A 12,250-nucleotide genomic window follows, 5' to 3' on the forward strand; every position below is an offset into this window, starting at 1 on the left:
TGCATGCGTGGGCACGTCACTAATGTATTGGTACACATGTCCAAATAGGTTGGGCCTGTTGGGCGTAGGGTGGTAATGGGCCCTAAACTTTACATTATAAAATTTTAGGATTGAATCGAATTAGGATCGGGCTCTATTTCTGTTCAATTTTGAACTAAAATTAGTTAAGGGCTCAAACAAATTGTGATCAAACATTTGGATCATGATCCATTACCACCCTTAGTTTGGCAATCCATGGCTCGACTGTAGGATCTAGAACACCGGTTAGATGGGGTGAATAGATGGTTTTAACTAAAATCAAAGACACTAGAGAAATTTAATCAAAACAACAAGAGATATAAATTTTCTAGCTATGATAGGCTAACAAAATATGATGAACAATTATGGCAATACTACAAATGATAGATAACACAAAAATTACTAACTACTTGCAAAGTAATAAGTAAAGAGTAAGAGAATGACACAGAAATTTTCCCGTGGTATCGGTGATTTGTCGATCATCCCTAATCCATGTTGAGGTGGAATTCAAGCTCTCACCTCCTATATCAAGACGCGGCTTGATCTTTGAGCCAAGTGGACAAGAAATCACTCTATACTTAGAATCCACTAATGTCGCCCTTGCCGCTCCGCGAGGTGGGCGTGAACCCCTCACAATCAACACCGTGGCTGAAAGGGAATTAGGCTTACACCTAGTCCCTGATTTATTTTGGTGGTTGAATTGCCCAACACAAATAATTGGACTAACTAGTTTGCTCTAAGTGTATAAGTTATACAGGTGCTAAAGGTTCACACTTAGCCAATAAAAAGACCAAGAGTTGGGTTCAACCAAAAGAGCAAAGGGTCAATCGAAGGCACCTCTGGTCTGGCACACCGGACTGTCTGGTGTGCCACCGGACAGTGTCCGGTGCACCACCGGACATGTCCGGTGCACCAGAGGACTCCAACTCGAACTCGCTACCTTCGGGAATTTTCAGAGGCACTCGCGCTATAATTCACCGGACTGTCCGGTGTACACCGGACAGTGTCCGGTGCGCCAAGGAGGAGCGGCCTCAGGAACTCGCCAGCTTCGGGAATCTCCAACGGCTAGTCCGCTATAATTCACCGGACATGTCCGGTGTGCACCGGACTGTCCGGTGCAACTCCGAAGCAACGGCTATCTCCGCGCCAACGGCTACCTGCGGCGCATTAAATGCTCGCGCAGCGCGCGCAGAAGGCAGGCGTGCCCATACTGGCACACCGGACAGTAAACAGTACATGTCCGGTGTGCACCGGACATCCAGGCGGGCCCACAAGTCAGAAGCTCCAACGGTCGGAATCCAACGGAACTGGTGACGTGGCTGGGGCACCGGACATGTCCGGTGTGCACCGGACTGTCCGGTGCGCCATCGAACAGACAGCTCCACCAACCGTCAAGTTTGGTGGTTGGGGCTATAAATACCCCAACCACCCCACCATTCATTGCATCCAAGTTCTCCACTTTTCAACCACTTACAAGAGCTAGGCATTCAATTCTAGACACACCAAAGAGATCAAATCCTCTCCAATTCCACAAAAGGCTTTAGTGATTAGCGAGAGAGATTTGTCGTGTTCTTTTGAGCTCTTGCGCTTGAATTGCTTCTTTTCTTTCTCACTTGTTCTTGTGATCAAAACTCCATTGTAATCAAGGCAAGAGGCACCAAGTGTGTGGTGGCCCTTGCGGGGAAGTTTTGTTCCCGGCTTTGATTTGAGAGGAGAAGCTCACTCGGTCCGAGGGACCGTTTGAGAGAGGGAAGGGTTGAAAGAGACCCGGCCTTTGTGGCCTCCTCAACGGGGAGTAGGTTTGCGAGAACCGAACCTCGATAAAACAAATCCGCGTGTCACACTCTTAATTTGCTTGCGATTTGTTTTGCGCCCTCTCTCGCGGACTCGTTTATATTTCTAACGCTAACCCGGCTTGTAGTTGTGTTTATATTTGTAAATTTCAGTTTCGCCCTATTCACCCCCCTCTAGGCGACTATCAATTGGTATCAGAGCCCGGTGCTTCATTAGAGCCTAACCGCTCGAAGTGATGTCGGGAGATCACGCCAAGAAGGAGATAGAGACCGGCGAAAAACCCACTACAAGCCATGGGAGCACTTCATCGGAAGAGTCCCGCACCAAGAGGAAGGAGAAGAAGAACTCCTCCAAAGGGAATGAGAAGAAGTCTTCTTCACATCAAAAGGAGAAGAAGGAGAAATCCTCTTCTCACAAGACGCGTCGGAGTGGGGACAAGAAAAAGAGGATGAGGAAAGTGGTCTACTACGAGACCAATTCTTCATCACCATCCACCTCCGGCTCCGACGCGGCGTCCGTCACTTCTAAGTGCCAAGCGCGTAAGAAGTATAGTAAGATTCCCCTACACTACCCTCGCATTTCTAAACATACACCTTTACTTCCCGTCCCATTAGGCAAACCACCAACTTTTGATGGTGAAGATTACGCTAGGTGGAGTGATTTAATGCGATTTCATCTAACCTCACTCCACAAAAGCATATGGGATGTTGTTGAGTTTGGTGCACAGGTACCATCCGTAGGGGATGAAGACTATGATGAGGACGAAGTGGCCCAAATCGAGCACTTCAACTCTCAAGCTACAACCATACTCCTTGCCTCCCTAAGCAAGGAGGAATACAACAAAGTGCAAGGGTTGAATAATGCAAAGGAGATTTGGGACTTACTCAAGACCGCGCACGAGGGTGATGAACTCACCAAGATTACCAAGCGGGAGACGATCGAGGGGGAGCTCGGTCGCTTCCGTCTTCGCCAAGGGGAGGAGCCACAAGATATGTACAACCGACTCAAAACCTTGGTGAACCAAGTGCGCAACCTCGGGAGCAAGAAATGGGATGACCACGAGGTGGTTAAGGTTATTCTTAGATCGCTCATCTTCCTTAACCCCACTCAAGTTCAATTGATTCGTGGTAATCCTAGATATACATCTATGACCCCCGAGGAAGTTATCGGGAATTTTGTGAGCTTTGAATATATGATCAAGGGCTCAAAGAAGATCAACGAGCTTGACGATCCCTCCACGTCCGAAGCACAACCGGTGGCATTTAAGGCGACGGAGAAGAAGAAGGAGGAGTCTACACCGAGTAGACAACCAATTGACGCCTCCAAGCTCGACAACGAGGAGATGGCTTTAATTATCAAAAGCTTTCGCCAAATCCTCAAGCAACGGAAGGGGAAGGATTACAAATCCCGTTCCAAGAAGGTTTGCTACAAGTGTGGTAAGCCCGGTCACTTTATTGCTAAATGTCCATTATCAAGTGACAGTGACAGGGATAACGACAAGAAGGGCAAGAGGAGAGAAAAGAAGAGGTACTACAAGAAGAGGAGCGGCGATGCTCATGTCTGTCGGGAGTGGGACTCCGACGAAAGCTCTAGCGACTCCTCCTCCGACGAGGACGCCGCCAACATCGCCGTCACCAAGGGACTCCTCTTCCCAAACGTCGGCCACAAGTGCCTCATGGCAAAGGACGGCAAAAGGAAGAAGGTAAAGTCAAGATCCTCCACTAAATATGAAACCTCTAGTGATGAGGATGATGCTAGCAATGAGGTGGATAACTTGCGCGTTCTTTTTGCCAACCTTGACATGGAACAAAAAGAAAAATTAAATGAATTAATTAGTGCTATTCATGAAAAGGATGACCTTTTGGATTCTCAAGAGGACTTCCTAATTAAAGAAAATAAGAAACATGTTAAGGTTAAAAATGCTTATGCTCAAGAAGTAGAAAAATGTGAAAAATTATCTAGTGAGCTAAGCACTTGCCATGAGACTATAGACAACCTTAGAAATGAGAATTCTAATTTACTAGCTAAGGTTGATTCTCATGTTTGTAATGTTTCAACTTCCAATTCTAGAGATGTTAATGATGATTTGCTTGCTAGGATTGAAGAGTTGAACATTTCTCTTGCTAGCCTTAGAAATGAAAATGAAAAATTGCTTGCTAAGGTTAAAGATTTTGATGTTTGCAATGCTACTATTTCCGACCTTAGAAGTAAAAATGAAATATTGCATGCTAAGGTTGTAGAACTAAAATCTTGCAAACCATCTACATCTACCGTTGAGCACACTTCTATTTGTACTAGATGTAGAGATGTTAACATTGATGCTATACATGATCACATCACTTTAATTAAACAACAAAATGATCATATAGCAAAATTAGATGCTAAAATTGCCGAGCATAACTTAGAAAATGAAAAATTTAAATTTGCTAGAAGTATGCTCTATAGTGGGAGACGCCCTGGCATCAAGGATGGCATTGGCTTCCAAAGGGGAGACAATGTCAAACTTAATGCCCCTCCTAAAAGATTGTCCAACTTTGTTAAGGGCAAGGCTCCCATGCCTCAGGATAACGAGGGTTACATTTTATACCCTGTCGGTTATCCCGAGGACAAAATTAGGAAAATTCATTCTAGGAAGTCTCACTCTGGTTCTAACCATGCCTTTATGTATAAAAGTGAGACATCTAGCTCTAGGCAACCAACCCGTGCTAAGTTGCCTAAGAAGAAAATTCCTAATGCATCAAATGAACATAATCTTTCATTTAAAACTTTTGATGCATCTTATGTATTGACTAACAAATCCGGCAAAGTAGTTGCCAAATATGTTGGGGGCAAGCACAAGGGGTCGAAGACTTGTGTTTGGGTACCCAAAGTTCTTGTATCTAATGCCAAAGGACCCAAAACCATTTGGGTACCTAAAGTCAAGAACTAAACTTGTTTTGTAGGTTTATGCATCCGGGGGCTCAAGTTGGATACTCGACAGCGGGTGCACAAACCACATGACAGGGGAGAAGAAGATGTTCTCCTCCTACGAGAAAAACCAAGATCCCCAACGAGCTATCACATTCGGGGATGGAAATCAAGGTTTGGTCAAAGGTCTTGGTAAAATAGCTATATCTCCTGACCATTCTATTTCCAATGTTTTCTTGTAGATTCTTTAGATTACAATTTGCTTTCTGTATCTCAATTATGCAAAATGGGCTACAACTGTCTTTTCACTAATGTAGGTGTCACTGTCTTTAGAAGAAGTGATGATTCAATAGCATTTAAGGGAGTGTTAGAGGGTCAGCTATACTTGGTAGATTTTGATAGAGCTGAACTCGACACTTGCTTAATTGCTAAGACTAACATGGGTTGGCTCTGGCACCGCCGACTAGCCCATGTTGGGATGAAGAATCTTCATAAGCTTCTAAAGGGAGAACACATTTTAGGACTAACAAATGTTCATTTTGAGAAAGACAGGATTTGTAGTGCATGCCAGGCAGGAAAGCAAGTTGGAGCCCATCATCCACACAAGAACATTATGACGACCGACAGGCCGCTTGAGCTACTCCACATGGATCTTTTCGGCCCGATTGCTTACATAAGTATCGGCGGGAGTAAGTATTGTCTTGTAATAGTGGATGATTATTCTCGCTTCACTTGGGTATTCTTTTTGCAGGAAAAATCTCAAACCCAAGAGACCTTAAAAGGATTCTTGAGACGGGCTCAAAATGAGTTCGGCTTAAGGATCAAGAAAATAAGAAGCGACAACGGGACGGAGTTCAAGAACTCTCAAATCGAAGGCTTTATTGAGGAGGAGGGCATCAAGCATGAGTTCTCTTCTCCCTACACGCCTCAACAAAATGGTGTAGTGGAGAGGAAGAATCGAACTCTATTGGACATGGCAAGGACCATGCTTGATGAGTACAAGACTTCGGATCGGTTTTGGGCGGAGGCGGTCAACACCGCCTGCTACGCCATCAACCGGTTGTATCTACACCGAATCCTCAAAAAGACATCATACGAACTCCTAACCGGTAAAAAGCCCAATATTTCATATTTTAGAGTCTTTGGTAGCAAATGTTTTATTCTTGTTAAGAGAGGTAGAAAATCTAAATTTGCTCCTAAGACTGTAGAAGGCTTTTTACTAGGATATGATTCGAACACAAGGGCATATAGAGTCTTTAACAAGTCCACTGGACAAGTTGAAGTTTCTTGTGACATTGTGTTTGATGAGACTAACGGCTCTCAAGTAGAGCAAGTTGATCTTGATGAGATAGGTGAAGAAGAGGCTCCATGCATCGCGCTAAGGAACATGTCCATTGGGGATGTGCGTCCTAAGGAATCCGAAGAGCCTCCAAATGCACAAGATCAACCATCCTCCTCCACGCAAGCATCTCCACCAACTCAAAATGAGGATGAGGCTCAAGTTGATGAAGTAGAAGATCAAGCAAATGAGCCACCTCAAGACGATGGCAATGATCAAGGGGGAGATGCAAATGAGGAAGACAAGGAGGATGAGGAACAAAGGCCGCCACACCCAAGAGTCCACCAAGCAATCCAACGAGATCACCCCGTCGACACCATCCTCGGCGACATTCATAAGGGGGTAACTACTAGATCTCGTGTTGCACATTTTTGTGAGCATTACTCTTTTGTTTCCTCTATTGAGCCACACAGGGTAGAGGAAGCACTCCAAGATTCGGATTGGGTGGTGGCGATGCAAGAGGAGCTCAACAACTTCACCAGGAATGAGGTATGGCATTTAGTTCCACGTCCTAACCAAAATGTTGTAGGAACCAAATGGGTCTTCTGCAACAAGCAAGATGAGCATGGTGTGGTGACAAGGAACAAAGCTCGACTTGTGGCCAAAGGATACTCCCAAGTCGAAGGTTTGGATTTCGGTGAAACCTATGCACCCGTAGCAAGGCTTGAGTCAATTCGCATATTATTGGCCTATGCTACTTACCATGGCTTTAAGCTTTATCAAATGGACGTGAAAAGTGCCTTCCTCAATGGACCAATCAAGGAAGAGGTCTATGTTGAGCAACCTCCCGGCTTTGAAGACAGTGAGTACCCTAACCATGTCTATAAGCTCTCTAAGGCGCTTTATGGGCTCAAGCAAGCCCCAAGAGCATGGTATGAATGCCTTAGAGATTTCCTTATTGCAAATGGCTTCAAAGTCGGAAAGGCCGATCCTACACTCTTTACTAAAACACTTGAAAATGATTTGTTTGCATGCCAAATCTATGTTGATGATATTATATTTGGGTCTACTAACGAATCTACATGTGAAGAGTTTAGTAGGATCATGACACAGAAGTTCGAGATGTCTATGATGGGGGAGTTGAAGTACTTCTTGGGATTTCAAGTGAAGCAACTCCAAGAGGGCACCTTCATTAGCCAAATGAAGTATACTCAAGACATTCTAAACAAGTTTGGGATGAAGGATGCCAAGCCTATCAAGACACCCATGGGAACTAATGGGCATCTCGACCTCGACACGGGAGGTAAGTCCGTGGATCAAAAGGTATACCGGTCGATGATAGGTTCCTTACTCTATTTATGCGCATCTCGACCGGATATTATGCTTTCCGTCTGCATGTGTGCAAGATTCCAAGCCGACCCTAAGGAAGCTCACCTTACGGCCGTAAAACGAATCTTGAGATATTTGGCTTATACTCCTAAGTTTGGGCTTTGGTACCCTCGGGGATCCACATTTGATTTGATTGGTTATTCGGACGCTGATTGGGCGGGGTGCAAAATCAATAGGAAGAGCACATCGGGGACTTGCCAGTTCTTGGGAAGATCCTTGGTGTCTTGGGCTTCAAAGAAGCAAAATTCGGTCGCTCTTTCCACCGCCGAAGCCGAGTACATTGCCGCAGGCCATTGTTGCGCGCAATTGCTTTGGATGAGGCAAACCCTGCGGGACTACGGTTACAAATTGACCAAAGTCCCCTTGCTATGTGATAATGAGAGTGCAATCAAGATGGCGGATAATCCCGTCGAGCATAGCCGCACTAAACACATAGCCATTCGGTATCATTTTCTTAGGGATCACCAACAAAAGGGAGATATCGAGATTTCTTACATTAATACTAAAGATCAATTAGCCGATATCTTTACCAAGCCTCTTGATGAACAAACTTTTAATAAACTTAGGCATGAGCTAAATATTCTTGATTCTAGGAATTTCTTTTGTTGACTTGCACATATAGCTCATTTATATACCTTTGATCATGTCTCTTTCATATGCTATGACTAATGTGTTTTCAAGTCCATTTCAAACCAAGTCATAGGTGTATTGAAAGGAAATTGGAGTCTTCGGCGGAGACAAAAGCTTCCACTCCGTAACTCATCCTTCGCCGTCACTCCAAGTCACTCTCCATTCTTGGGGGAAAAAGCATGAGCACCAAGCAAAAGGACTTCGTCTTTGGTATAATCTTAACTCATTTATTTATGACCAAAGGGGGAGATCAAAAGGGCTCTAATGATTCCGTTTTTGGCGATTCATGCCAAAGGGGGAGAAAGTAAGAGCCCAAAGCAAAGGACCGCACCACCACCAATTTCAAAAACTTCGTGTTTTCAAGAATATTATCAATTGGTTTTCCTATTATGTTCAAAAGGGGGAGAAAGTAGTATTTCAAAAATGATATATCAAAACCCTCTTGAACACTAAGAGGAGGATCTCATTTAGGGGGAGTTTTGTTTAGTCAAAGGAAAAGCATTTGACACAGGGGGAGAAAATTTCAAATCTTGAAAATGCTTCTCAAAATCTTATTCATTTGCCTTTGACTATTTGCAAAAGAACCTTGAAAAGGATTTACAAAACATGTGGTGCAAGCGTGGTCCAAAATGTTAAATAAGAAAGAAACGATCCATGCATATCTTGTAAGTATTTATATTGGCTCAATTCCAAGCAACCTTTGCACTTACATTATGCAAACTAGTTCAATTATGCACTTCTATATTTGCTTTGGTTTGTGTTGGCATCAATCACCAAAAAGGGGGAGATTGAAAGGGAATTAGGCTTACACCTAGTCCCTGATTTATGTTGGTGGTTTAATTGCCCAACACAAATAATTGGACTAACTAGTTTGCTCTAAGTGTATAAGTTATACAGGTGCTAAAGGTTCACACTTAGCCAATAAAAAGACCAAGAGTTGGGTTCAACCAAAAGAGCAAAGGGTCAATCGAAGGCACCTCTGGTCTGGCACACCGGACTGTCCGGTGTGCCACCGGACAGTGTCCGGTGCACCACCGGACATGTCCGGTGCACCAGAGGACTCCAACTCGAACTCACTACCTTCGGGAATTTTCAGAGGCACTCGCGCTATAATTCACCGGACTGTCCGGTGTACACCGGACAGTGTCCGGTGCGCCAAGGAGGAGCGGCCTCAGGAACTCGCCAGCTTCGGGAATCTCCAACGGCTAGTCCGCTATAATTCACCGGACATGTCCGGTGTGCACCGGACTGTCCGGTGCAACTCCGAAGCAACGGCTATCTCCGCGCCAACGGCTACCTGCGGCGCATTAAATGCGCGCGCAGCGCGCGCAGAAGGCAGGTGTGCCCATACTGGCACACCGGACAGTAAACAGTACATGTCCGGTGTGCACCGGACATCCAGGCGGGCCCACAAGTCAGAAGCTCCAACGGTCGGAATCCAACGGAACTGGTGACGTGGCTGGGGCACCGGACATGTCCGGTGTGCACCGGACTGTCCGGTGCGCCATCGAACAGACAGCTCCACCAACCGTCAAGTTTGGTGGTTGGGGCTATAAATACCCCAACCACCCCACCATTCATTGCATCCAAGTTCTCCACTTCTCAACCACTTACAAGAGCTAGGCATTCAATTCTAGACACACCAAAGAGATCAAATCCTCTCCAATTCCACAAAAGGCTTTAGTGATTAGCGAGAGAGATTTGTCGTGTTCTTTTGAGCTCTTGCGCTTGAATTGCTTCTTTTCTTTCTCAATTGTTCTTGTGATCAAAACTCCATTGTAATCAAGGCAAGAGGCACCAAGTGTGTGGTGGCCCTTGCGGGGAAGTTTTGTTCCCGGCTTTGATTTGAGAGGAGAAGCTCACTCGGTCCGAGGGACCGTTTGAGAGAGGGAAGGGTTGAAAGAGACCCGGCCTTTGTGGCCTCCTCAACGGGGAGTAGGTTTGCGAGAACCGAACCTCGGTAAAACAAATCCGCGTGTCACACTCTTCATTTGCTTGCGATTTGTTTTGCGCCCTCTCTCGCGGACTCGTTTATATTTCTAACGCTAACCCGGCTTGTAGTTGTGTTTATATTTGTAAATTTCAGTTTCGCCCTATTCACCCCCCCTCTAGGCGACTATCAGTGGCTCCTCCACAATCTTCACGGAGAGCTCGACAGAGAGAACATCCGAGCCGTCTAAGAGGCGGCAACCTCCAAGAGTAATAAGACAATGAAGCTTGTCTGGTGTACCACCTAGTCCCTAAGGATCACAATGGATGCAAATGCACTAGAAGATCTCAATCACTCACTATAATGCAATCTCAAGCAAGGAGTGTGAGAGTTTGAATTAGAGGCTCACAAATGAGCTCAATGTATGCTAGGAATGGCTAAGAGAGCCCTCACACACAAGCTCCACTTCTATTTATAGCCCCCAACTCAATACTAGTCGTTATGTGCAACTAACACAGTTTCTGCGCACACACTGACGGTTCGCGCCCTATGGGCGGACGGTCCGTCGTACAAGTAACGACTATAATTCCCATTTGAAATATGTCAGTGCTGTCAGGAAAAGACAGGCCCAAACGGTCCGATAGCCGAGGCCGGACGGTTCGGGACCTATCAACATAAAACGCCAGGTCACTAACCATATTGAACAACATGGGCGGACTGTCCGCCAACCATGGCCGGACAGTTCGCCCCTGGGACCAAGTACTGTTTGGGCAAAAGCCCCGGACTGTCTGTAGTACAAGAGTTCAAAAAAACGTCGTCCCTGCCCAAATCCATTTTGGCACATGCGGACGGTCCGACAACCCTGGCCGGACGGTTCGCATAGGAACACAGAGACAGGTGCGCCAGCAGACCCCTCTGGCGGGGTCGCGGACGGTCCGCCCTCCTGGCCCGGACGGTCCGCCGACCCTAGAACTCAGTAATTTAGATTGCGCTTAACAAAAGACTTTGACTCTCGAAAACGAAGCGTTGTTAGTCCTCATGCAAATGCAACACTATATGCTCTATGAGGCACTAAGTTTTATACCGATCAAAATCATTGACCCCTCTTAATAGTACGGCCATCTAGGCTACTAATACGATCAATTTCTTCTCTAAACTCCTGATGACTGGCAAAAACAAAATATATGGTATACCTTTGCCTTCACTTAATCCACAACCATTGGTTATAAGTCTTCAAGACTTTTCTGTTCCCTGTGGTCCAATCCTGCATTCTTATTTCTCCAAGAATTGTTAGTCCACAAGTAGTTGTCATTAATTACCAAACACCGCTAAGGGGCCTAGATAATTCACACCGACACGGTTTAGTCTAACCCGAGCATGGTCTGACCTGTTGTCCAATGGGACTATGCCAACCCGATCACCATGTTGTCAATAGACCTTAGGTGAGGCACATATAGAGATGACAATGGAACCCGATCTTTGATTCCTCGTGGAGAATTCATCTATTAGAGCTAGTTTGGAAACCCCAATTTCCCACGGGATTCTTATTTTCCCAAGGAAAATTAGTTTATTTTCCCTTGGAAAAATGAGAATCCCGTGGGAAATTGAGGTTGTTTGGAAACACCGTTTTCCCAAGGGATTCTAATTTTCCCAAAGGAAATTAGTTCATTTTTCCCTTGGTAAAATTAGAATCCCTTGGGAAAACGGTGTTCCCAAACTAGCCCTAAACTAGACCTCAAGTGACAAGAATAGAGGCAATTTATTTCCCACGGACATTGAAACGGGAAACTTTATCACCATCGAGTTCACGGTCCCGCGAACCCGCTTCACGAAGTTCTCTATATCTAAATTAGTCATTATATATTAAAACTATACTAAAAAATTGATAATAGTATATTGTAAAATATTAAACTAAAAGTGAATGTCTCTTGTAATATTAAATCTTATATCTTCAATATTTAATATAATTAGTTTAAATTTGTATCTCAAAATTGTATTTTCTAACGGAAACATATTCTTCGTTCAGATAAATTTCTCCACAAGGACGGTTGGCAGGGACGTGGAGTCGGGGATGAGTTGCCATTATCCTATGGAAAATTTCCAGTTACCATCCCTATCCCTAGACATAGTGGGCTAGACCAAAAACAGCCTAGTTTTATTTTTTTCTAATTTTTTTATAAAAATATGTTTTACGTGATGCAAACACCAACTTGTGCTTAATACAATAACACATTTACGATTATATAAAACATAACATAGCTACGGACGACCAAGCTGGGCAAACAGACACACGAGACAACCAT

The sequence above is a fragment of the Zea mays genome, chromosome 3 (genome assembly GCF_902167145.1).
Source record: "Zea mays cultivar B73 chromosome 3, Zm-B73-REFERENCE-NAM-5.0, whole genome shotgun sequence".
NCBI lineage: Eukaryota > Viridiplantae > Streptophyta > Magnoliopsida > Poales > Poaceae > Zea > Zea mays.